This window comes from Nannobrachium achirus (assembly GCF_963921795.1).
Source record: "Nannobrachium achirus genome assembly, chromosome: 10".
NCBI classification, from domain to species: Eukaryota; Metazoa; Chordata; class Actinopteri; order Myctophiformes; family Myctophidae; genus Nannobrachium; species Nannobrachium achirus.
The window spans coordinates 67,389,468-67,412,844 of NC_137819.1; the positions used below are offsets into that span (position 1 = coordinate 67,389,468).

Sequence of the window (23,377 nt, forward strand, 5' to 3'; positions counted from 1 at the left end):
ACAGTGTAACACCTTTAAAACTACTTGTCCTTATTTACTAACAGCTTACAGTGTAACACCTTTAAAACTACTTGTCCTTATTTACTAACAGCTTACAGTGTAACACCTTTAAAACTACTTGTCCTTATTTACTAACAGCTTACAGTGTAACACCTTTAAAACCACTTGTACTTATTTACTAACAGCTTACAGTGTAACACCTTTAAAACTACTTGTCCTTATGTACTAACAACTAACACTTAACTACAATCAACTAACAGTCACAACTAACACTTAACTAACAATCACCTAACAGTCACAACTAACACTTAACTAACAATCGCCTAACAGTCTTCACCTTTGCTGTGAGCTTGTAGATCTTTTAGCAAATGTTAGCAAATCTTTTGAATATATCTTTTTAAAAGCGAACATTTGTAACTCAAATCTCTGCTTCTGGGGGGTCCCTGGAACAACATGTTTGGAGATGGGGGGTCCGCGGCCAAACACATGTTATTTTGGGGGTCCTTGACATTAAAGAGTTTGAGAAGCACTGATTTAGAAGAAGGATTTACAAGACATAATAAAATCGGTTCAAAAATATTCAAAGACTTGCACTCTGTGTCGCGCTGTGAGCTTGTAGATCTGCTATTTATAATAGTTAAAGCATAAAATAATGGTTCATAATGTAAAGTAATAATGCTCTAATGTAACGTGTCTCCAGACATCTTGATTTGACACTTTAATAAAATGTAAGTGAATTGAATTAAGATGAGATAACAAAGATATAAATAAAGAAGTAGCTGTTTATGGGGTTCAAGAGGTTAATCAGTTGTAGTGACAGGACGGTGTAGAATAGACACTCAGAGCACACAGAGGTCACAGAGAGGATGACAACCAAACCAAACCACAACCAGGACAACATCATGCAGTGAAACTCTTCAACCACAGCACTGACTCTCTGCACTCTGCACACTGTGATTACTGTGAACACAGTGATTGTGAACAGTGTGATTGTGCACAGTGCACGGTGATCCTGCACATGCATGATGATCCTACACGTACAAATTTGAAACTTGGAGATACGAGGTTTCTTCCTGACAGTGAGGATATTTACACCCCCGTATTATGTTGGTGTGACCAGGGATTCTTGGGACATGAAAAGTGTGCCCATGCAGAGAAAAGGTTGAGAAACACTGGTATAAACACACATACAGCTTACAGCTACCCTACACTGCACATATCCTCCCCAAAACAAAGAGTCGGTGTCAAACCGTAAAAACATTACAATTACAATCAGTGTGGCTTGGTTTGCAGCTTTACATTAGTCTGAATGTCAAAGTGCTACAATAAGCATTTCTATAAAACCCAGCGCAGTGTAAAGATCTAAAACAGAAACTAAACACCAGGGCATAAAGCCTAGTAGGGATGTGCGCGATTATTCGGTTATCCGACTAAACGGGGCTGATCCCACTATTCGGTTTGTAAATAAAATTCGGTTACTTTATTAAATATATTTTTAATTATTGAGATATGAACTTTATTCAACATTTGCATCTTGCACCCATATTAATGTAATTTCTTTATAATAAAAGGTTGCTATAACAAGTAAAATAAGCAACTTAAGAATTACCATGGGTGATTTGCGGAGCCTGACTGTCACACTGTTAAGTGGTCACGATGACCCAGAGCGGGTGCACGCTGAAGCGGCAACAGCAGCAGGCTGTCTGTCTGTCTTTCTGCTGCTTCAACATGAGTAGGCCTACATTGAGTGATTTAGCAGCATCATTCATCATTCATCATTCATTAATCTTAAAACTTGCTACGATGCAAAGTTTTTCTGAGTGCTTTGCCTTTGATGGAGAAATCAAATCCAAAAAAGGCGACTGGATGTGAATCAGTCGTTACCTCGGCTCGAGCCTGCTGCATCAGTGTGATCCACTCAGGTGAGAACATGGAGAAAGTAGTCTCAATCATAAGTTGGCTGCGAATGCCATAAATAATGGTTTAAAGTAGGCCTAACATTGATGAGAGATGAGCGAGATGAGAGATGTCGCTTAACGAGAGGAGTCCTGTCAGTCCAGCTGCGCTGCTGTGCGCTGTGCTGGGGAATTAATTGGTATTTGACCTAGTTTTACGTCTTTCACTGGTGATGTAATCAATTATTTTGGAGCAGATTCCAATAGTATAAACATTATTAAAAGGCTTTCATATACTCTTGATATCTTTTTCAAATGAGGTTTAGCCTAATAGATTGAAATGAGCTAGATTTTGGCTATTTTCTGCGTGTTAATGTCAATAAATAAATTCATCAATTAATTTTCGGTTATCCGAATATTCGGTTTCAAAATTGTCGTGTACACGTCAGTGAAATTAGTCGCTAGGAACATCCCTAAAGCCTAGGCATTAAAATATGTTGGGTTTTTTAAAGTCTTTGTTAAAAATGTTGGTCTTTAGTTTGCACGATCAGTGCAACGCAAAGAAGAGGAGCCCTGAAGAGTCTGAATGTAGCCGTGCTATAATGTAACACAAGTTACAACACATTACGATGTAACACACCACACCACACCACAACACACCACACCACACCACAACACAACACATTACAACAGGGGTCTTAGATTCCATATAGTTTCATTGTTTGACAGCACAATCATCAGTGTATTTTGGGTTCATGTAAATTTGTGTTTTCAGATATTTAATCACTTGAACCGTCAATACTTAATAAACTTGACCTTTCACTCTGTACTTAGTCTGCTCTTTTTACCCTCTACACCAAACCTATTTGCAGAAAATAGCCGATCTACAAGCTCACAACACCTCGCAGCGTGTAGATCTGCTATTTTTGGCTACAGTTCTCAGAATATGGACACTAGGGTTCAAGTGGAAAAAGGTTTCTATCTCACAAAGATTTGGAGGACCCCCTGTAGTAACTCTGAGGACCCCCTAGGGGTCCTGGACCCCCTGTTGAAGACCCCTGCTATAGTGTAACACAACACACCACAACACATTACAATGCAACACAACAGATTACAACACATTACAATGTAACACAACAGATTACAACACATTACAATGTAACACAACAGATTACAACACATTACAATGTAACACAACAGATTACAACACATTACAATGTAACACAACAGATTACAACACATTACAATGTAACACAACAGATTACAACACATTACAATGTAACACAACAGATTACAACACATTACAATGTAACACAACAACAGCATTAAGCAGGCTGCTCAGCTTGGCAGCTTTTACTGTGAAAGAACACGCTCTTTGTTTTTTTTATTGTTTTCTCTTTCAAAAAATCTATAGTTTATAAAGCTTGGCTAGATAGGAAGTCATAAGAATGAGTTGTCAATGCCCCTGGTGGATGAATGTGTTAATGCTCTATACCAGGGGTTCTCAAACCTTTTTAGGCCGTGACCCCCAAAATAAACACATTTGAACTGGGGACCCCCACCCTGACAAGCACTTGGAATTGTAGGTATTACATTTAATGTGACTCGGTTCCGCAGATAAATATTGTGAAAATAGCAGATCTACATGCTATGAGCATGTAGATCTGCTATTTTCACAATGTTCGCCTCTTGCTTACTTAATATTTGACAGTTTGGCCAGTCCTGTCCAATATTCGAATATTTGAATACTTTGAGGTTGAATAATTCGAATACTAAAAATCACTATTGGTGAATGCCCTCGTGCGCAGACACCCCAGCTACACGGCATAGCTCTGTCGGCTCTGTAAAAAGGTGAGGCCAGTTTGAGACATGAGAAAATGAGCGCCCAATCAGTGACTGAGTTTCAACTGAACAGTGAAACACAGTCATGTTGTGAGCTTGTAGTTTCTGTTGTGAAAACAGCAGATCTACAAACATGCTCACCGTTGAGAGCATGTAGATCTGCTAGTTTCTCAATTTCAGCCTCTAATATTTGGCAGTTTTACAAATGTTTAATTTGTAATTTTAGAGGTATTAAAAGTCCTTAAATTGTCACTTTAGAAAGGTGCAGATACCCTCTATACACTTAAACTTTATGTTGGTTTGTTTACTGTTGAATGAGAGGACGACTTTGTTTTTTTACAACAAGGGTTCATATTTTAGATGGTCATTAGAGAAAAGAAAAGATGAGGGTTAAAACGTTTTCATTTGCTTCTTTCTATCGTTTTAGTGATTTTATCGATTTTGATTTGCATGCATTCCCCAGGTTGGTGGCATGCATGCAAGTGGCTAAATATGTCTGTTTAGACACAATAAGCCCATTCCCAAGATGCACCACAATCTTTCATGGTCAGATGTGACTTATGGGGGCTGGTGTAAATAGTAACAAAGAAATTGCCGGCTTATTGTGTCTAAAAAAGACACATTTAGCCACTTGTACGCATGCCCCCACCCACTGGAATAAAAATACTAAAATCACTAAAACGAAAGAAAGCAGTAAATGAAAACATTTTAATACTCATCTTTTCTTTTCTCTGATTACAATCTACAATATGAACCCTTGTTGTAAAAAAACTAAAGTTGTCCTTTAAGTCAGGGGTCTTCAACAGGGGGTCCGGGACCCCTAGGGGGTCCTCAGAGTTACTAGAGGGGGTCCTCCAAATCTTCCAAACAGTTTTATATTAACAACTCGAACCCTAGTGTTCATATTCTGAGAACTGTAGCCAAAAAATAGCAGACAAGCTCACAACGCCTCGAGCTGCGAGGCGTTGTTTCGGCAAAGAGCTTTGGTGTAGAGGGGAAAAAGAGCAGACTAAGTAGAGAGTGAAAGGTCAAGTTTATTAAGTATTGATGGTTCAAGTGGTTAAATATCTGAAAACACAAATTGACATGAATCCAAAATACACTGATGATTGTGCTGTCAAACAATGAAACTATATGGAATCTATGGACAGGTTGTGGAGGTCCCTGCTTCATCTCTCTCTCAACTAAGGGGTCCCTGCTTCATCTCTCTCTCAACTAAGGGGTCCCTGCTTCATCTCTCTCTCAACTAAGGGGTCCCTGCTTCATCTCTCTTTCAACTAAGGGGTCCCTGCTTCATCTCTCTCTCAACTAAGGGGTCCCTGCTTCATCTCTCTCTCAACTAAGGGGTCCCTGGCCTGAAAACGTTGAAGACCCCTGCTTTAAGGTAATCATCTGGGGACCCCCACAGGGAGGCAGTGATCATCTCAGCTCGCTGTCATCTCAGACCTCCTCAGTCCTCATGAATGAATCATGGACACAAACACACTAATCATGTTGTGATGATTATGATGTTTAGCCAATCAAATTAATGAATGGAGATGAGAACATCAGCCTGAACCAGCAGGGTCACCCTGACCTTCAGACAGACAGGATGACCCAGACTGGATCAATGCTGTCTCTCTGTCACTAAGAACCCTGAGACCTCCATGTGTCACCTTGTGATGGCTTCTTTCAAACCAGTAAGACTCCCTAATCGGGAGATAAGCGACCGTCAGGTCACAGGTAGACACCGCTTTGTGTGATTTTAGTGCAAAATGTGTAGGAGCAGTGTCCACAAATGTGTTTGGAAAAAGGACTCTAGACATACTGTGTACCGCTTTGCGTGATTTTAGGGCAAAGATGTGTTTTGCAAGAATCGGCCACATGGTGGCGCTAGAAGAGGGCCATGTGATAAATGAGGGGTGGAGGTTGTGGTTTGGCAGCCAAGGAGTGTGTGTGCAAAGTTTGGCATGGATAGGGACAACGGTGGTGGAGATATGAGTAGGGCAAAAGTGTAACGTGTGACGTGACTGACAGACAGACTGCCTGCCGGTGGAGGTTTTGATAGTAACTGTGACCGTAGTAACTGCGACCTGGCGGTCGCAATAAATTACAATTTACAGTAAACTATAGGATCATAGAACGCAGAGAGACAGCGTAGCGTCTCAGTGACCTATAGGATCATAGAACGCAGAGAGACAGCGTAGCGTCTCAGTAAACTATAGGATCGTAGAACGCAGAGAGACAGCGTAGCGTCTCAGTAAACTATAGGATCGTAGAACGCAGAGAGACATCGTAGCGTCTCAGTAAACTATAGGATCATAGAACGCAGAGACAGCGTAGCGTCTCAGTAAACTATAGGATCATAGAACGCAGAGAGACAGCGTAGCGTCTCAGTAAACTATAGGATCATAGAACGCAGAGAGACCGCGTAGCGTCTCAGTAAACTATAGGATCATAGAACGCAGAGAGACAGCGTAGCGTCTCAGTAAACTATAGGATCGTAGAACGCAGAGAGACAGCGTAGCGTCTCAGTAAACTATAGGATCATAGAACGCAGAGAGACAGCGTAGCGTCTCAGTAAACTATAGGATCATAGAACGCAGAGAGACAGCGTAGCGTCTCAGTAAACTATAGGATCATAGAACGCAGAGAGACAGCGTAGCGTCTCAGTAAACTATAGGATCATAGAACGCAGAGAGACAGCGTAGCGTCTCAGTAAACTATAGGATCGTAGAACGCAGAGAGACAGCGTAGCGTCTCAGTAAACTATAGGATCATAGAATGCTCTGTCAAATGGAGACGCAAGGAGCGGAGTGGAGAGAGAAAGAAAGGGAGACAGCGGACCGTCCGTATAGATCACTAGTAATATTGCTGTTTCATGACTTTCATCATAATAATTCATAGACATATAAAACCAATGCATCTCACAATATAATATATATAAAACCTCGGAGCAGCATGGCTGGTGTCAGTGTGTGTGTCTGTCTGTGTGTGTGTGTGTGTGTGTGTGTGTGTGTGTGTGTGTGTGTGTGTGTGTGTGTGTGTGTGTGTGTGTGTGTGTGTGTGTGTGTGCGCATGTGCGTGCACGCACGCACAGCAAGAGAGGAAAATCATTAGCGCCCACTCTTGTGCACAATTAGAATAAAAACAAATGTAATATTGGCTATGTATCGGGGATGCATCCTGGTGAAATATCTGGCAGTGTCTGTGATCTGTCGGTGATCAATCTTGTCGGCAAAAACCTCAACGAGACGATTTCATGAAAGTCACTCGTGCAGTGTGAAATACTAACAATCTGATGACTCGCCGACCACGCAAAATGGCACAGTGTGTTCGAGCCCTTAGACGACACGACTCGGTATCTGAGGATCGGTAGAGTTTCTTCACTATAGAAATGTATGGCTGTGTTGCCAGACTTTGCAGGATATAAGCAACCAGGTGGATGATAAAAAAGACAGCAGACAAACAAGTCAAGCTGTGACCGTTCACATACTAAACTGTGACCTTCGGTCGAGGTTGAGTTCGTCCCACTCTCCCCATTACCAGTGGAGGAAAAGTAGTCAAGTAAAAGTATCAATACTGCAATGTAGAAATATCAAAAATAATAGAGCAGAATGTTTGAAAATAGCAGATCTACAAGCTCACATACGCGATGCAATGCACCGTGAGCTTGTAGATCGGCTATTTAGCCTATAGTATGAAGCCTTGGTATGAAATAGGGCTAAAGGAGATTAACACTCATTTACTGCCTATGACTAGTTTGACGAGTTATATGGATGTGTCCACTCTGCCTATGACTAGTATGACGAGTTTGAAAAAAAAAAAAAAAAAAAAAAAATATTTTTGGACCCCATCAAATCTAGTAAGCATGATTTCAATCGCGATTTTGCATCAGGGTTTCCTGCAGCACTTTATAGGCCAGGGGGGCCCCCTGGCCTAAAATCTGTCCCCCCTGGCCAAGAGACAAGAGTCAACCTCTCCTTTTATGTTGAGGGCAAAAATAAGAATTAGTCTAAAATAAGGGAATTAATTTAGTTGTGTGAGCGCCTTCCTAGGAAGGTCCTCGATGCACGTCCCACTGGGAGGAGACCCCGTGGCAGACCAAAGACCAGATGGAGGGATTATATCTCCAAACTGGCTTGGGAACGCCTCAGTATACTCCCTGAGGGAGTGGAGGAAGTTGCTTGGGATAAGGAAATCTGGAGGTCTCAGTTGGAACTGTTACCCCCGCGACCCGATTCCGGATAAGCGGTTGAAGATGGATGGATGGATGGAATTTAGTTGTGTTTTCCGTCATCATGGGCACATTTATGTGTTTTTTTATAGGGCAAAATTAAGAATTAATATTACAAATTAAGTGAATTAATTACTTGAATTAATTAATTAATTAGCAAAAAAAAAATTGGCGCACGCGATGAGATCCCCCCTGGTCAAGACTTTTTCCTGCAGGAAACCCTGTGCATGTTCAACCCCCATACAACCCCATCTTTCAAACAGGGCGGCCATTTTTGTTTACATAACATGTAAAACATAATGGCTATTATCTCAAGAATGCCTGAACGGATTTCCAATCGGATTCTTTTGTTTGAAAGCTGTGAACAAACTGCACAAACATGCATCATCTGTGCATGGGCGTGCATGATCCGTGCACTATAAATTACATTGAAGTCTATGGAGGCTTCTGGCGGGGAACCCTGATGGGAGCTGTTTCAAAATGGCAGTAAATGAGTTTTAATGAATGTTTTATAATATTATAATTCATAGCTGCAAAGTAACTAGTAACTAAAGTCTAGGAGGAATAAATGATGGGTCTTGATATGAAAATCAGAGGAATTGCATCATGACTTTCATTTGTTTCTTACTGTACTACAGAGGTCACTTACTGTACTACAGAGGTCATAAGGTCAAGCCTCTTCTGTCCCACTAAGAAGTTATTTGTTTCAACAAGCCAAAAAGCTTGTTGACCTTTGACCTTGTACCACTGGACTGTGACTGTCAAAAAACTGTACCTTTACCTCTGCAAACTGTTACTGACAATAAATACTTCAATCAATCAATTGAATCATGTTTTAGGAAACCGTTTCTGTTTCCTAGTCACATTTCCTCTGGCAACTGTTCCTAAAAGTTTGACTCTATTAGTCTGGAGAGAAAGAGAGAGAGTTTGGAAGCGGGGCTGTTTTTAGAGTTTCATAGACCAGGTGTTTTCAAAGTGGGTGACGGGGCACCCTGGGGTGACGGGGCACCCTGGGGTGACGTGACGGCAGTCCAGGGGTGCCGCGAGATCATTTGATAATATTTGGAATCTATTTGGACACATATTTAGCATCATTTTAAACGTATACAGTACAAAGTACAAAGTTATTTTCAGTCAGTTCTAACCAAAATGTCTTTTATCTCAATGTTTTCCTCGCAACATAATCACTAAAATATCCTCACTGTCGGGCAGAAACCTCGTATCTCCAAGTTTCAAATGTGTACGTCTTTTGGTAAAGCAAAGCCCTGCTTCATCATACAAGACCTCGCGATGTGAGGCGTTGTGTGCTTGTAGATCTGCTGTTTTCACTAGTTTAGTACATTTTATAGATGATAAATACAAAACGAACGGTTTTGGACATACAAGGTTTCCACCCGACAACGACGATATGCTATAAATATAAGGTGCTGGGAGTGAAAATTATAATGTAGGGGTGCCTCGGATTAAAACAATATTCATGGGGTGACCTGAGACAAAAAACATTTGGGAACCCCTGGTCTAGATAATAATAAGCTGTTACTACAGTCCTGTATGAGGCCAAGGTTTGTCTGCATTTCAAGCTATAACTTGGAATGGAATTCCAGTTGGAACTCCTGCTCCCAGAAAGCCATGAAAAGGGGGGGGGGGGGGGGGGGGGGGCTACTGTACATGTTGTAAGAGATGGGGGGGGGGGGGGTCCTACTACTGTACTGCATGTTGTAAAGAATGTCCAAGGAAGGTAAATCATATCATGATGATTGGCTTCATAAAACGCTTGTTACTGACATGAAGCTGCTATTGATTTATCCTCCTTGTTACTGACATGAAGCTGCTATTGATTTATCCTCCTTGTTACTGACATGAAGCTGCTATTGATTTATCCTCCTTGCAGGCTGGCATTTCAGGGCCTTGGGGTGCAATTAGAGCTCTGTGTTCTGTCTGTGTTGTCTGTCTGTGTGTTGTCTGTTGTATATTAGACCTCTGTGTACACAGACAGACACACAGACATATTGTACCTCTGTGTTCTGTCTGTGTGTTGTCTGAGCACAGACAGACAGACAGACAGACAGACAGACAGACAGACAGACAGACAGACAGACAGACAGACAGACATATTGTACCTAGGGATGTCCCCTAAACAAGGGTAGCTCGATAACCCGATAACAGATTTATTGATTACCCGGTATCAATAAGCTTTAGGCTTATCAAGCTTGTTATCCAGCATAGCGGCCCATGATGTTATGTTTAAACAATCAAGACAAGAGGCCATCAAGACATTATTACAGTACTATTCATATATAAACCATTTAACACTTATTGCACACTAATGAATGATTGTTTTAAAGATATTTAATGATTTCATGATATTTGTTAGATAGAGTGTGGTCAGCAACAAACTCACAACAACTGGCCAATAAAAAAAGAAGATGCCAGTTCTGAATTTGTCGTCTCACATCTTTCCACAAAATATTAGAAAATGCTCAACAGTGGGCTCAATAAAAGCCTGGCTCAATAAGCAGGATCGATAAGGTGCTCGTTATCAATAACCTCTGCTAAATCATTTCATCCAAACTAGAACAAAATATAGTCATGTTTAAAGAGGTGGTGCCATGATTCCCCCCCCCCCCCTCTAAAACATGATTATCAGGTATTATGATCATACTAGGAGGAAGATTTTTTCCAAAAAAGTATACAGAAAGAGTTAAAATTGTTTTTTTATGTGGCCACACCCCCAGTTCATTAAGTATGCATGGATGTCATGGTGGGTGGTGACCCAGCTGAAGTTAGCCACACCCCACAGTGTTGGGTGAATGGTAATTAGGGGAGGAGTTGATACTGTGACATACTTAGTATGTGTGTTTTTTAACTGACACTTTTGACCACAAGGTGGCAGCCTCCAAGAGAAAACAAACAAATACCAAGAGAATACATAATTGCTCATAACAACCACACCAGGGGGTCCAATGAAGTACTGTCAACCTCCTAGACACATGAAAAACACAAAAAGTACAAAACTATGGCACCACCTCTTTAAAGAGATGGTGCCGTAGTTGTGTCTCCAAGTGCTTGTCAGGGTGGGGGGGGGGGGGGGGGGGTCCCCAGTTCAAATATGATCATTTTGGGGGTCACAGCCTGAAAAGGTTGAGAACCACTGCTCTAACAGACCTCCAGCTGTGGTTTTAATGAGCACATGTGTCTTCCCTGTGTATTTGTGGTTTCTTCCTGAATGTAAAAACATCACAGGGAAATAAAGTCCTCTCTCCCAGCATGCAACAGGCCTCCTAGCAGCACCCCCAGGGCCAATCACAGGCCTCCTAGCAGCACCCCCCAGCCAGGGCCAATCACGGCCGTCGCTCAGATCTGCAGTTCAAAGCCTTGTGGGGTTAGGGTTTGGTACCAGAGCAGTGTAAGGAGAGTTATGACACTTCCGTCGACTCACATAGTAAACATGGAAAGCCTGTTTACTCTATGGTGGGAAGCTAACCTAGCCTAGCTTACGCATGCACACACATGTACGCATGGAGCCTGTTCTCATTCCTAGCGAGCCTCTGCCCCGTCCGCCCCCATTCATTTTCACTTGCTGGTAAGTAGACTAAATCACCTCTTTTTCACCCTTTTAATAATGTTATCTACCCTGGAGAGGGCCGTGAATGCGTTAAAATGATTTGGTCTTCTTACCAGTGAATGAATGACTGGGTTAGAATGGGGGCGGACGGGGCAGAGGCTCGCAAGGAATGAGAACAGGCTCCATGTGAAGCCATTCCGGTCTGCGGCGAGTTCAAAGCGTGACGCCACTGTCATTACACTGCTCTGGCCTCTGGGTCGTACAACAGGTCGTTGGCAGACAGCCAATCCAAATCAGCGGGGAGATATCTCTCCATCCAATCAGCAGGGAGATATCTCTCCATCCAATCAAAGAGCTGCAGGGTGTTTCAGCTCAGTCTGTTAACAGTTGAACCAATGAGAATGCATCTTCCATTTTATTTATAAAAACAACAACTATGACAACTCAACGAGATCTAAACTGTGTGTGTGTGTGTGTGTGTGTGTGTGTGTGTGTGTGTGTGTGTGTGTGTGTGTGTGTGTGTGTGTGTGTGTGTGTGTGCGTGCGTGCGTGCGTGCGTGCGTGCGTGCGTGCGTGTTTGTGTGGATTTGGGCAAATATAGCAGCATGGTCATGATGGACCTCCAGAAGGCGTTTAACAACATAAATTAGAGATGGACCGATTGCAAAATTCTTGGCCGACACCGGTTTTATGAAGGTCTGACCTGCCAAAACCGATTTTTCCAATACCGATTTCTTTAGCTAAGAACTAGAAAATAGGGTTGCACCAATACCCTTTTTTTCAGGCCAAGTAGGCCTACAAGACATACTTCAATTTGAGTACCAATAAGCTAGAAGAACACTAATGCCAAATCAATCACAATAGTACAATATCCAAATTCACAGACAATATCCAGTCTAATATGACCGTCTGGACTAGGCAGGAGGAAAGCAGGTGACGCATGCTTTTTTTTCTCCCCCTTCTTTTTGGAGACGACATTGCACAGGATTATGGAATATATCCTTACATTGCAAAGGTAATCAGCACCATCTGTATTCTGTAGGCTGCCACTAAGTAGACTGGCTGCTACCTGCTAATGTTTACTTTAGTCACAGGACCAGAGCATCATGCTGTGCAGTGCCATGGACACAATTGGCATGAAACCGGTATTTATGTCAGTGACCTGCCGGTCACCGATTCGGACGATTTCCTGCTATCGGTCTTGACAGCAGCAGTGAGTTGGCTGCAGTCCCAAATGTAAGAATGAATGGATCATTGTAAAGAGCTTTGAGTGCTATAAAAATGCAATCCATTATAGTAGGACCTCAATTGTTCCTAATATACAGTATGTACTGTAAACGACATGGCATCTGTTTGTGACTGCAACCTGTTCCTGTTAGTGGATGACAACACACTACACCTGGGTAGAAGTGAACCCATCCTCTTTGGGTCAAATCCTAACCTCAGTAAAGCCCTTTGCACACAGGACAGTTGCGTTTTTTTCGTTTGCGGCATGAATAAAACGCATTGGATTTGGTGTGCAAGGCTGTGCGGAATCGGCGCTGCGGATCCAAAAAGGAGTCATAAAAGGAGTGATGAGTTTTTTACCGCATGCGACAAGACGCACAAATCGAACTGGTTTCGATCGAGAAAAAAACGCACGGCGGCAGCCACTCGTCGCACGGCTAATTCGGAGCCGGTGGGCATGAGGTCATAGAGAATCATTGTTTTCTTTTCAAAAAATGATATTGTCCGTTTTATCCGTGCGGTTAAACGCGCCTGTGTGCAAAGGGCTTAAGGCTGATCATTTCACAATCAAACTGGGTGACGATGGAATCACAAGAACAAACTAAATGACCTGTGCCGCACTGTGAGCTGGTAGATCTGCTATTTTAGAAAAATCGTGAAAATTCGAATTTTGACCCGATTTTGATCCGATTCCATAAGTGTCTTTTGAATCCTTCTAAGGTATTTTTCTTTTAAAAACCAATGTTTCTATGTCAGCAATCTGGCCAGCCATCGTCAAAGAAAAGGTCCTTTTCACTTAACTGGAGCTCAGTTAGTCTGTTCTTGAGAGACTACTGTATCAGTGGTTCTCAAACCTTTTCATGTGAAGGACCCCCAAAATGATATGTATTTGGCCACGGACCCCCATCTCAAAATATTTAGTTCCCAAGGACCACCCAGAAGCAAAATTTTCACGACTTTTTCAAAAATAGCAGATCTACAAGCTCGCAGCACGGTACTCGGTGCTGCGCTGTGACCTTGTATATCTGCTATTTTTCAATAGTTAAAACATTCAATAATTCTAGGTCTGAATGGGTTAAATCTACACCATATCTCTTCAACAAAAACAGAAGCTACAACATTTCGCAACACAGCGGAAAATGATTGATAGGAACCAAATGGACCCTTACAGCTCTGTGACTCTGAGAGTGTACAAATGGAACCAAATGGACCCTTACGGCTCTGTAACTCTGAGAGTGTACAAATGGAACCAAATGGACCCTTACAGCTCTGTGACTCTGAGAGTGTACACATGGAACCTAATGGACCCTAACAGCTCTGTGACTCTGAGAGTGTACACATGGAACCAAATGGACCCTTAAGTACCTTGCATAGTAATACATAAGGACCTCATGTCTACACTAGAAACGGAGGGGGAGAGAGATTTCTTCTGTTTGGTCCATTTGGTGTCCGTTCTTTCTCCCTGTCTGTAGGCTAGAGGAAAACACCCCAACCCCAAGTATTAAAACCCATTAAAACGTACGCACGCATGAACTACCCGTGGTGAACCTTTATCACCCGTGGGGGCAGTAGTGAGGAAAATAACTTTTCCTCTGCAAAAAGAGTGAAAAGATGTCGTTCTTTCACGTCTGTAAATATCAACCATACCTCTACATCAGGGGTTCCCAAACTGTTTTGTCTCAGGTCACCCCATAAATATTGTTTTAATCCGAGGCACCCCTACATTATAATTTTCACTCCCAGCACCTTATATTTATAGCATATCGTCGTTGTCGGGTGGAAACCTTGTATGATGAAGCAGGGCTTTGCTTTACCAAAAGACGTACACATTTGAAACTTGGAGATACGATGTTTCTGCCCGACAGTGACGATATTTTAGTGATTATGTTGCGAGGAAAACGTTGAGATAACAGCCATTTTGGTTAGAACTCACTGAAAATAACTTTGTACTTCAAGTTTAAAATTATACTACCGGTAAATATTTTTTTCAAGTGTTCAAATAAATTCCAAATATTATCAAATGATCTCATGGCACCCCTGGACTGCCGTCAAGGCACCCCAAGGTGCCCGTCACCCACTTTGAAAACCCCTGACATAGAGGAACTATGCATTGCGACATAACTAACACATGCTGTGATCTCTCACCCAAAACGTACAGAACTATAAACGGCCCTTTACACTCTGTAACTCTGAGAGTTACACAAACAGGGAGGATGATTTTACACGCACGCACACACACACACACACACACACACACACACACACACACACACACACACACACACACACACACACACACACACACACACACACACACACACACGTGCCGCAAAGAACAGTTTGTGCAGTAGGGAGCAGCCAATCAAAAGGCAGGATATGTCTTGCACGCTTTCACTTATTACGTCATTATGTCAACAACAACAACAACATATAAATGTTGCATCATTATTATTATTATTAATATTCATGTTTCATAATATTCATGTTTAATCGAACAGAACACAGAAGATGATTCAGTAAAAACAGATCATGAATTGTGATGGTTTTTCACAGGAGCTGCTGCTGTGCGTAGGAGAGAGAGAGTCTGTCTGTCGACCTGAAATAACCCTGATCCTCATTCTGACAGAGTACAGCCTGCTCTACAAGATACACTACACCAGGGGTCCTCAACGTGTTCAGGCCAAGGACCCCTTAGTGGAGAGAGATGAAGCAGGGACCCCTTAGTGGAGAGAGAGATGAAGCAGGGACCCCTTAGTTGAGAGAGAGATGAAGCAGGGACCCCTTAGTTGAGAGAGAGATGAAGCAGGGACCCCTTAGTTGAGAGAGAGATGAAGCAGGGACCCCTTAGCTGAGAGAGATGAAGCAGGGACCCTTAGTTGAGAGAGAGATGAAGCAGGGACCCCTTAGCTGAGAGAGAGATGAAGCAGGGACCCCTTAGTTGAGAGAGATGAAGCAGGGACCCCTTAGTTGAGAGAGAGATGAAGCAGGGACTCCTTAGTTGAGAGAGAGATGAAGCAGGGACCCCTTAGCTGAGAGAGAGATGAAGCAAGGACCCCTTAGTTGAGAGAGAGATGAAGCAGGGACCCCTTAGTTGAGAGAGAGATGAAGCAGGGACCCCTTAGTTGAGAGAGAGATGAAGCAGGGACCCCTTAGTTGAGAGAGAGATGAAGCAGGGACCCCCACAACCTGTTCATAGATTCCATATAGTTTCATTTTTTGACAGCACAATCATCAGTGTATTTTGGATTCATGTCAATTTGTGTTTTCAGATATTTAACCACTGAATCGTCAATACTTCTCCCCTCTACTCCAAACCTCTTTGCCGAAAATAGCAGATCTACAAGCTCACAACGCCTCGCAGTGTGAGGCGTTGTGAGCTTGTAGATCTGCTATTTTTGGCTAAAGTTCTCAGAATCTGATTAAGAATCTGGCTAAAAAGGAGATTTGTTTTCTTCTTTCTATCACTCAAAGATTTGGAGGACCCCCTGTAGTAACTCCGAGGACCCCCTAGGGGTCCCGGACCCCCTGTTGAAGACCCCTGCTGTAAACAAACTGCTGTTGGTGTTTATGAATGGCATGAACACATCGTTCACAATATCTTTAATAAGTATTATTATTATTATAAGTTATAATAACTGTAAATGATCAAGCAGAGAAAGCAGTGAGTCTCATTCATTCTGATATCTTTTAAAAATAAGTATAAGTATTATAATGTTAATGATGAAGCAGTGAACGTCGATGCGACGCGTTGTGAGCTTGTAGATCGGCTATTTATTTTCCACTATTTCTGACATTTTTCAACATTCACGATTATGACAATTATGGCAATAATTGCGATATAGCCTGGGCTGGCTTCCAATTTCGGGCTTTTGATCCGGTCGGGAGCGGAAGAGCTCCTACGTTTTTCTGTAGTCCAAAACGGACTACACTTTGGCCGGAAACAACGACCGGAAACAGTTTTAACCAGGTTTTAACCCGTACTTACGCATGCGCTAACTACTTGCGCATGCGCTTGTCTGGTTTGAAACTGTTTCCGGTCGTTGTTTCCGGCCAAAGTGTAGTCCGTTTTGGACTACAGAAAAACGTAGGAGATCTTCCTGTCTAGACCGGATCAAACGACCTGTTTAGTAAACGCAGACCAGGCTTTCTCCCGGGCGAGAAAGCCTGGTGGGCGAGGTTAATTGCGATAATGTCAAATAATCACGATTAGACGATTATGTAATAATTGTGACAGCCCTACGTCTCATTCATTCTATAATAATAATTATAATAAATATTATAATATTAATGATGAAGCAGAGAGTCTCATTCATTCTGATATTTTTATAATAATAATTTATAAATATAATATTAATGATGAAGCAGAGACAGTCTGTTCATTCCAATATATAATAATAATTATAATTGTAAATATTACAATATTAATGATGGTTCATTCCATTGCTGTGCATCATAACGTGTCGGAGCTTACAGTTCATGTAAGTTCACCAAAGAATGTGCGCGTGAGTGTGCGTGTCTCAATCAGAGCGCGCGCGCACACACACACACACACACGCACGCACGCACGCACGCACACACACGCACAGCGACCACTTCCTATTAAATGTAAAGTCAGATTCCTTCCATAATGATCGCTGGGTAACAAGCAGATCAAACCAGTTGTTGCAACAATGTAACAACACATCATGTTGTAACAACACACACACACACACACACACACACACACACACACACACACACACACACACACAAATCATGTTGTAACAACACACACATCATGTCGTCGCCACGAGGAGAGAAAAACTCCTTCAGAAAACAATAAAAACACGAGCAACAAAAAGCAACAAACAGCAACAAAAAGCAACATTTCCACGCCTCGTGTTTCCACTGTAACTACAGTTATTAAACTACAACAACAACAAGCCATCCAAACTACAAGGCCTCAGATCAGATCAGATCAGATCAGATCAGATCAGATCAGATCAGCAGATCAGATCAAACTCCCAGAACTCTTCATAAAAACAAGCTAAAAATGACAGATCTTTGCAACAACGCAGCGCTGAAACATCATGACGGTCTGACTGTTGGTCAGGACCGTCATGGATCCTTCTCAACGTGGTGTAGAGCAGCTCAGTTCATTTACCAGCTTCCTCTACAGGAACGGTTACAATTAAAGACTAAAGTTCTTACTGAAGGCAGAATGATGTCACAATACGATCCGCTCCAGCAGAATTACCCGTATTTAACGTATTGTTTAATACAAAGCATTTTAATCCGATCGGTGGCCATTTTCTCGGATTTTTCAACCACGCGACCCTATCGGTTAGGAGGTTGTACTGCAGTATGATACATTAAAACGTTTTTCGAAAATGGCCACGGATCGGATTAAAATGCTTCTTATTAAACAATAAGGAAAATATGGGTAATTCTGCTGAAGCGGAACATATTGAGACATCTGGGAGCCTTCAGGAAGAACTTTATTTTTTAAATGTGAAGGATTGTGTAGAAGTACGGGGAAAATTAGCGAAACTGCTTAACACCAGGTTGAGGTGGATCCATGACGGTTACTTAAGATACAACCGTCATGTTTCAGAGCTGCCAAACGTCAATGTTTGCAACACAACGCAAAACGACAACAACATCGTTTCTCTGAATCATAATTTATGATCAGATGTGTTGAGATTGACAGCTGTCAGTCAGACGTGATGTTGTTTTAAGCCTAATGATAAACAAACAACAACAACATGACCGTACCTCATAAGCTCCGCTCCGGAGGGGGAAGAGCGGGGTTGAGTCTCTCTTCAGTCCGGCTCAGAGACGCATTCCTGCGGGGAGAAGCGGAGCGACGAGCCGCTGCTCGCTGGGAGCTCCGTTTGTTCTGTTTGTGTTTAAACTGTCAATAAACACACTTATAGATCTGGTTATTATAGATGTACAAGTCCTCACATGAACCCAGAGAGAGAGAGAGAGAGAGAGAGAGAGAGAGAGAGAGAGAGAGAGAGAGAGAGAGAGAGAGAGAGAGAGAGAGAGAGAGACGGCACTGTGTGTGTGTGTGTGTGTGTGTGTGTGTGTGCGTGTGCGTGTGGGTGTGTGTGTGTGCGCGCGTGCGTGCGCGAACGCCTGGAAAAAAAGTCAGAAGTTTCACTTCAACCAACATGGAGGACACACACACACACACACACACACACACACACACACACACACACACACACACACACACACACACACACACACACACACAGACAGACAGACAGACAGACAGACAGACAGACAGACAGACAGTTGTAGTTGCAGGTCTTGGTAGCTAGGGGGAATCAGAGAGCCAACATGTCAGCCTCGCCCTGTCAGATAAACTACAAATGAACTACAACTATGGAGGAGAGAGAGAAGCAGCAGCAGAGGACTGCTGTATGGCTCAGAACACTGCATGACTCTGACTGCAACAAGTGGAACAATGAGATCTATATCAGGGACGTGCTGGCCATTGGGAAAAGCGGGACGACTCCCGAACGGCCGGTTCATTCCCGGCCGGTCCAGGCCGGCCATTAGGAAAAAAATAAAATAAAATGTCGGCCTTCGTTCCATTTTGGGGGCTGGGCGGCCAACAAAGTAAATCGTCACTGTCGGGCAGAAACCTCGTATCTCCAAGTTTCAAATTTATATATTTATTTTTTCGCAAAGCAAAGCCCTGCTTCATCATACAAGGCCGCCGCACAAAAGTAGTGAAAACAGCAGATCGGCGCTGTGTGCTTGTAGATCGGCTGTTTTCACTAGTTTAAATCATTTTTAAAATGGTTTTGGACATACAAGGTTTCTACCCGACAATGACGAAATATAACTCATGTAATTGGCCCACTGGCTTGTCACTTGTCATGATCTGAAATGGTAAATCTTTGAGTAGCAGCAGCGCTATAGAGAGAGATCTCTCTCTATAGCGCGCAATGAGGGCCTCTCCAAACATTTTTCCCGGGCTGAATCAGGGACCCAGCACGTCCCTTATGGAACTATTTCATCATCCTTCCTGCTGTTGGTTTTTCATAGTGCCAGACGCCTCCATGTCAGGTGAATCGGCCTGTTATAGCGCCACCATGAGGCCGATGTTAAAAATGCAGGGTGGCATTTCTTCCTTGGCCTAGTCAGTCAGTGTGACCTTCACACAGACATGAACTAAGAGCCTGGTGGAACTTGTAGATCTGCTATTTGTAGAGCTTGTATATCAGCTATTTTCACAGAATCAGAGGTGTTGTGTTAATGATTCACCAGGATCTGGGATGACTTGATTCAAGGCTTAGAATAATTGATATCAACATGTTAGTAAATCTCTGTGGGAAAATGAATGGAGGATTTTATTTCGTGGCACCAGACAGTTAAACCACGCCCACTACAGTGACCTATGACCTATGACCTATGACCTATAGCCTATAGCGACTGATGCCTTATCCATGATGGTATTAAATTAATAATTATTATTTTCTACAATCAGTTCTATGAATGAATGAATGAATGCATGGATGGATGGATGGATGGATGGATGGATGAATGAATGAATGAATTAAACTTTATTCGTATAGCACCCTGCATACAAAAATGCAGCCCAGAGTGCTTCACACAACAAGATATATAAAAAAACAAAACAGCAATAATTACAATACAGCAAAACAAAAGTAAATAAAACGTTAACACAGAAGATAACAGCAATAACAATAGAATAGCAACAAGCAAAGACAGTTAGGCTGGGGTAGGAGTAGGATTATCTAAAAGCAATAGAAAAGAGATGAGTCTTAAGTTGAGACTTAAAGCTGTCCACCGAGGTAGACTGCCTTTGATATGTGGAGGACTCAGTTAACCATTAACCCTTCATGAACCCTGATGACACTTGGACTCATGTGTGATTTGGTCCAACTCCCAGTGAGCTACAGTTCACTCATAGCTATCAGCTTAACTCTGACATAAAGCTTCAACAAACAGGGGGTCCGGGGACCCCTAGGGGTCCTCAGGGTTACTACAGAGAAACTCTTTGTGTGATGGGAACTTTTATTTTTAACCACATTAAAGGGATATTACACTTTAAAAAAAAATACTTTTGGTCATTTTATCGTCTAATCAGGCTTTTATGAACACCCTGAACAGTTTTTAATTTGCTTGATTGAATATTTAGATATTTGATGTAAATGTTACCAGGCCCTCCAGGCCCAGGGCCTCTCCCCATACACACCCATTGAAACTTCAAACTCCATTTTAACCATGATAGATTCATTAAAAACACCAATTTCTTTTTTCTGGTGACTCATAATACCATCCTAATACATGATCAGGCCATGTTTTTTCAATAACTTGTATTAATTATATTTAATTTAATATTTAATTTGTATGGTATTACATTGTTCCATTTCCCCCAAAAAATGAATACAAATAATTGAAAGAAGTTATTGAAAAAACATGGCCTGCTCACGTATTAGGAGGGTATATGAGTCACCATAAAAAATAACTGGTGTATTTAATGAATCTATCATGGTTAAAATGGAGTTTGAAGTTACAATGGGTTTGTGTGGGGAGAGGCCCTGAGCCTGGAGGGCCTGGTAACATTTACATCAAATATCTAAATATTGAATCAAGCAACTTAACAACTATTCAGGGTGTTCATAAAAGCCTGATTAGACGATAAAATGACCAAAAGTAATTTTTGAAAGTGGAATATCCCTTTAACAATTTACAGTCTATGCATTTAGCCGACCCTCTTAATACAGACAGATTTACAATAAGCCTCAGCTCATCAAATGCATAGCAATAGAAGGCCTAATGTAGAATATAAACCCAGAACAAATAATCAGTCTAACAGTAGAATTTAAAACCAATAATCTATAGCAGACCTGGGCAATGTGCGGCCCGGGGGCCGTATGTGGCCCTTTGGTTCACTCTGACCGGCCCTTGTAGGGTTAATGGCAAATGACAAAATAAACACATTTTATAATTTTACCTCATGCGTGGACTAAAGCTGCATTTATTTTATTTTGAAGTGTTTTCTTCACATACATATGGACGCAATGCGCACATCAGCACGTGTGTGATCATTGGATGTTGTCTCAATAACAAGCAGGTGGTCAGACTGGTCACACGTCAAGATGAACTGCCTTACCTTAACCATCAAAAAAAGGCTAAAAAAATTAAAAATGAATTGGACTGTGGGAGGTAAAGCCGTGTGTTTAGTTTTCAGGGAGCACTGCCTTTTGGCCCGGCCCTCCATATTTTCTGTTGTTCATGTGGCCCTGTGGAAAACATAATTGACCATCCCTGATCTATAGTCTGTAGGCTACATTGAATCTATAGGATGTCAGGTCTACAATGACCTGCCATCAGTCTAACATGATATCTAAATGTCATTCTAGCCGTTGCATGAAGCCTACAAGGTCGTCTACGGGCAAAGTCAAGGTACACTTTATTGTCCACAAGGGAAATGTTACTTGGGCTTTCACCCCTACTGCAGCCACACATAAAACATCAATGAGAAAATACACACTAGAGATACAAACAGAGGGGGGGACACAACATTACACAAGTGCACAGAAGTAGTTAATCAAATCACACAGTCAATGCCATTTCAGAGCCTCGTTCAACATTTTAGTTGACACAGGGACAAAGGAGGGAAAAGCTACGGCAGGGACGTGCTGGGCCCCTGATTCAGCCCGGGAAAAAGAGTAGAGGCCCTCATTGCACGCTATAGAGAGAGATCTCTCTCTATAGCGCTGCTGCTACTCAAAGACTTGCCATTTCAGATCATGGCAAGTGACAAGCCAGTGGGCCAATTACATGAGTTATATTTCGTCATTGTCGGGTGGAAACCGACAATGTCCAAAACCGTTTGTTTTGTATTTATCATTTTAAAAATGATTTAAACTAGTGAAAACAGCCGATCTACAAGCACACAACGCCTCGCGGTGTGAGGCGTTGTGTGCTTGTAGATCTTCTGTTTTCACTACTTTTGTGCGACGGCATTGTATGATGAAGCAGGGCTTTGCTTTGCGAAAAAATGTACAAATTTGAAACTTGGAGATACAAGGTTTCTTTTTTTCCTAATGGCCGGCCTGGACCGGCCGGGAATGAACCTGCCACCTTCGCAACGCTCAACACGACGACGGACTCGCTCGTTTTAGCTCGCTCCGTGGTGTCTCGGGGACTGCCCATAAGTCCGAAGGTTCATTAATCCGAATTTAGTTAGGGTTACTGAGGTTAAGGTTAAGGTTAGGGTTAGAGTTAGAGTTAGGCATAGTATTCTTAACAAATTCTGACTAATGAACCTTCGGACCAATGCTATGGCACCGGTGTCTCACATGGCTCAAAGTTGCGTGAGACGACGCGTCCACCGAAAACAAGCGCTCCTTTACAAGGCATCGTGAAAACAATAGCAAACCTGCAACAGGCAGAAGCGCGTCGCTTTGTTTTGCCCCCCCTGTTTGTTTCCCCAATCCCTGTTTGAAATATCAAATCCAGATGTGTCAGTAGGCTGACATCTCTGGTCATCAAGCGTTGATTAACTTAGTTAGTTACTATTGGAGTCTTTTCATATACTAAATGCATTACCATAAATAGTATAATATGAGTTACATTTAGTTCATTCAAAGTCAATTAGATTAA

The 23,377-nt window shown here is 42.2% G+C and overlaps 1 protein-coding gene across 4 annotated transcripts in view; it reads right to left on the bottom strand.

The window, feature by feature from the left end:
• thrb (thyroid hormone receptor beta) overlaps positions 1–18,746 on the bottom strand; it is a 104,088-nt gene extending 85,342 nt beyond the window's left edge. For 3 of the 4 annotated variants that reach the window (XM_080735990.1, XM_080735989.1, XM_080735992.1), the window contains exon 1: positions 18,500–18,746. The gene's annotated coding sequence lies outside the window, so the exon portion shown is untranslated. The remainder of the gene's footprint in view (positions 1–18,499) is intronic. The other variant, XM_080735991.1, reaches the window with a different exon arrangement.
• Positions 18,747–23,377: the final 4,631 nt, after the last annotated feature.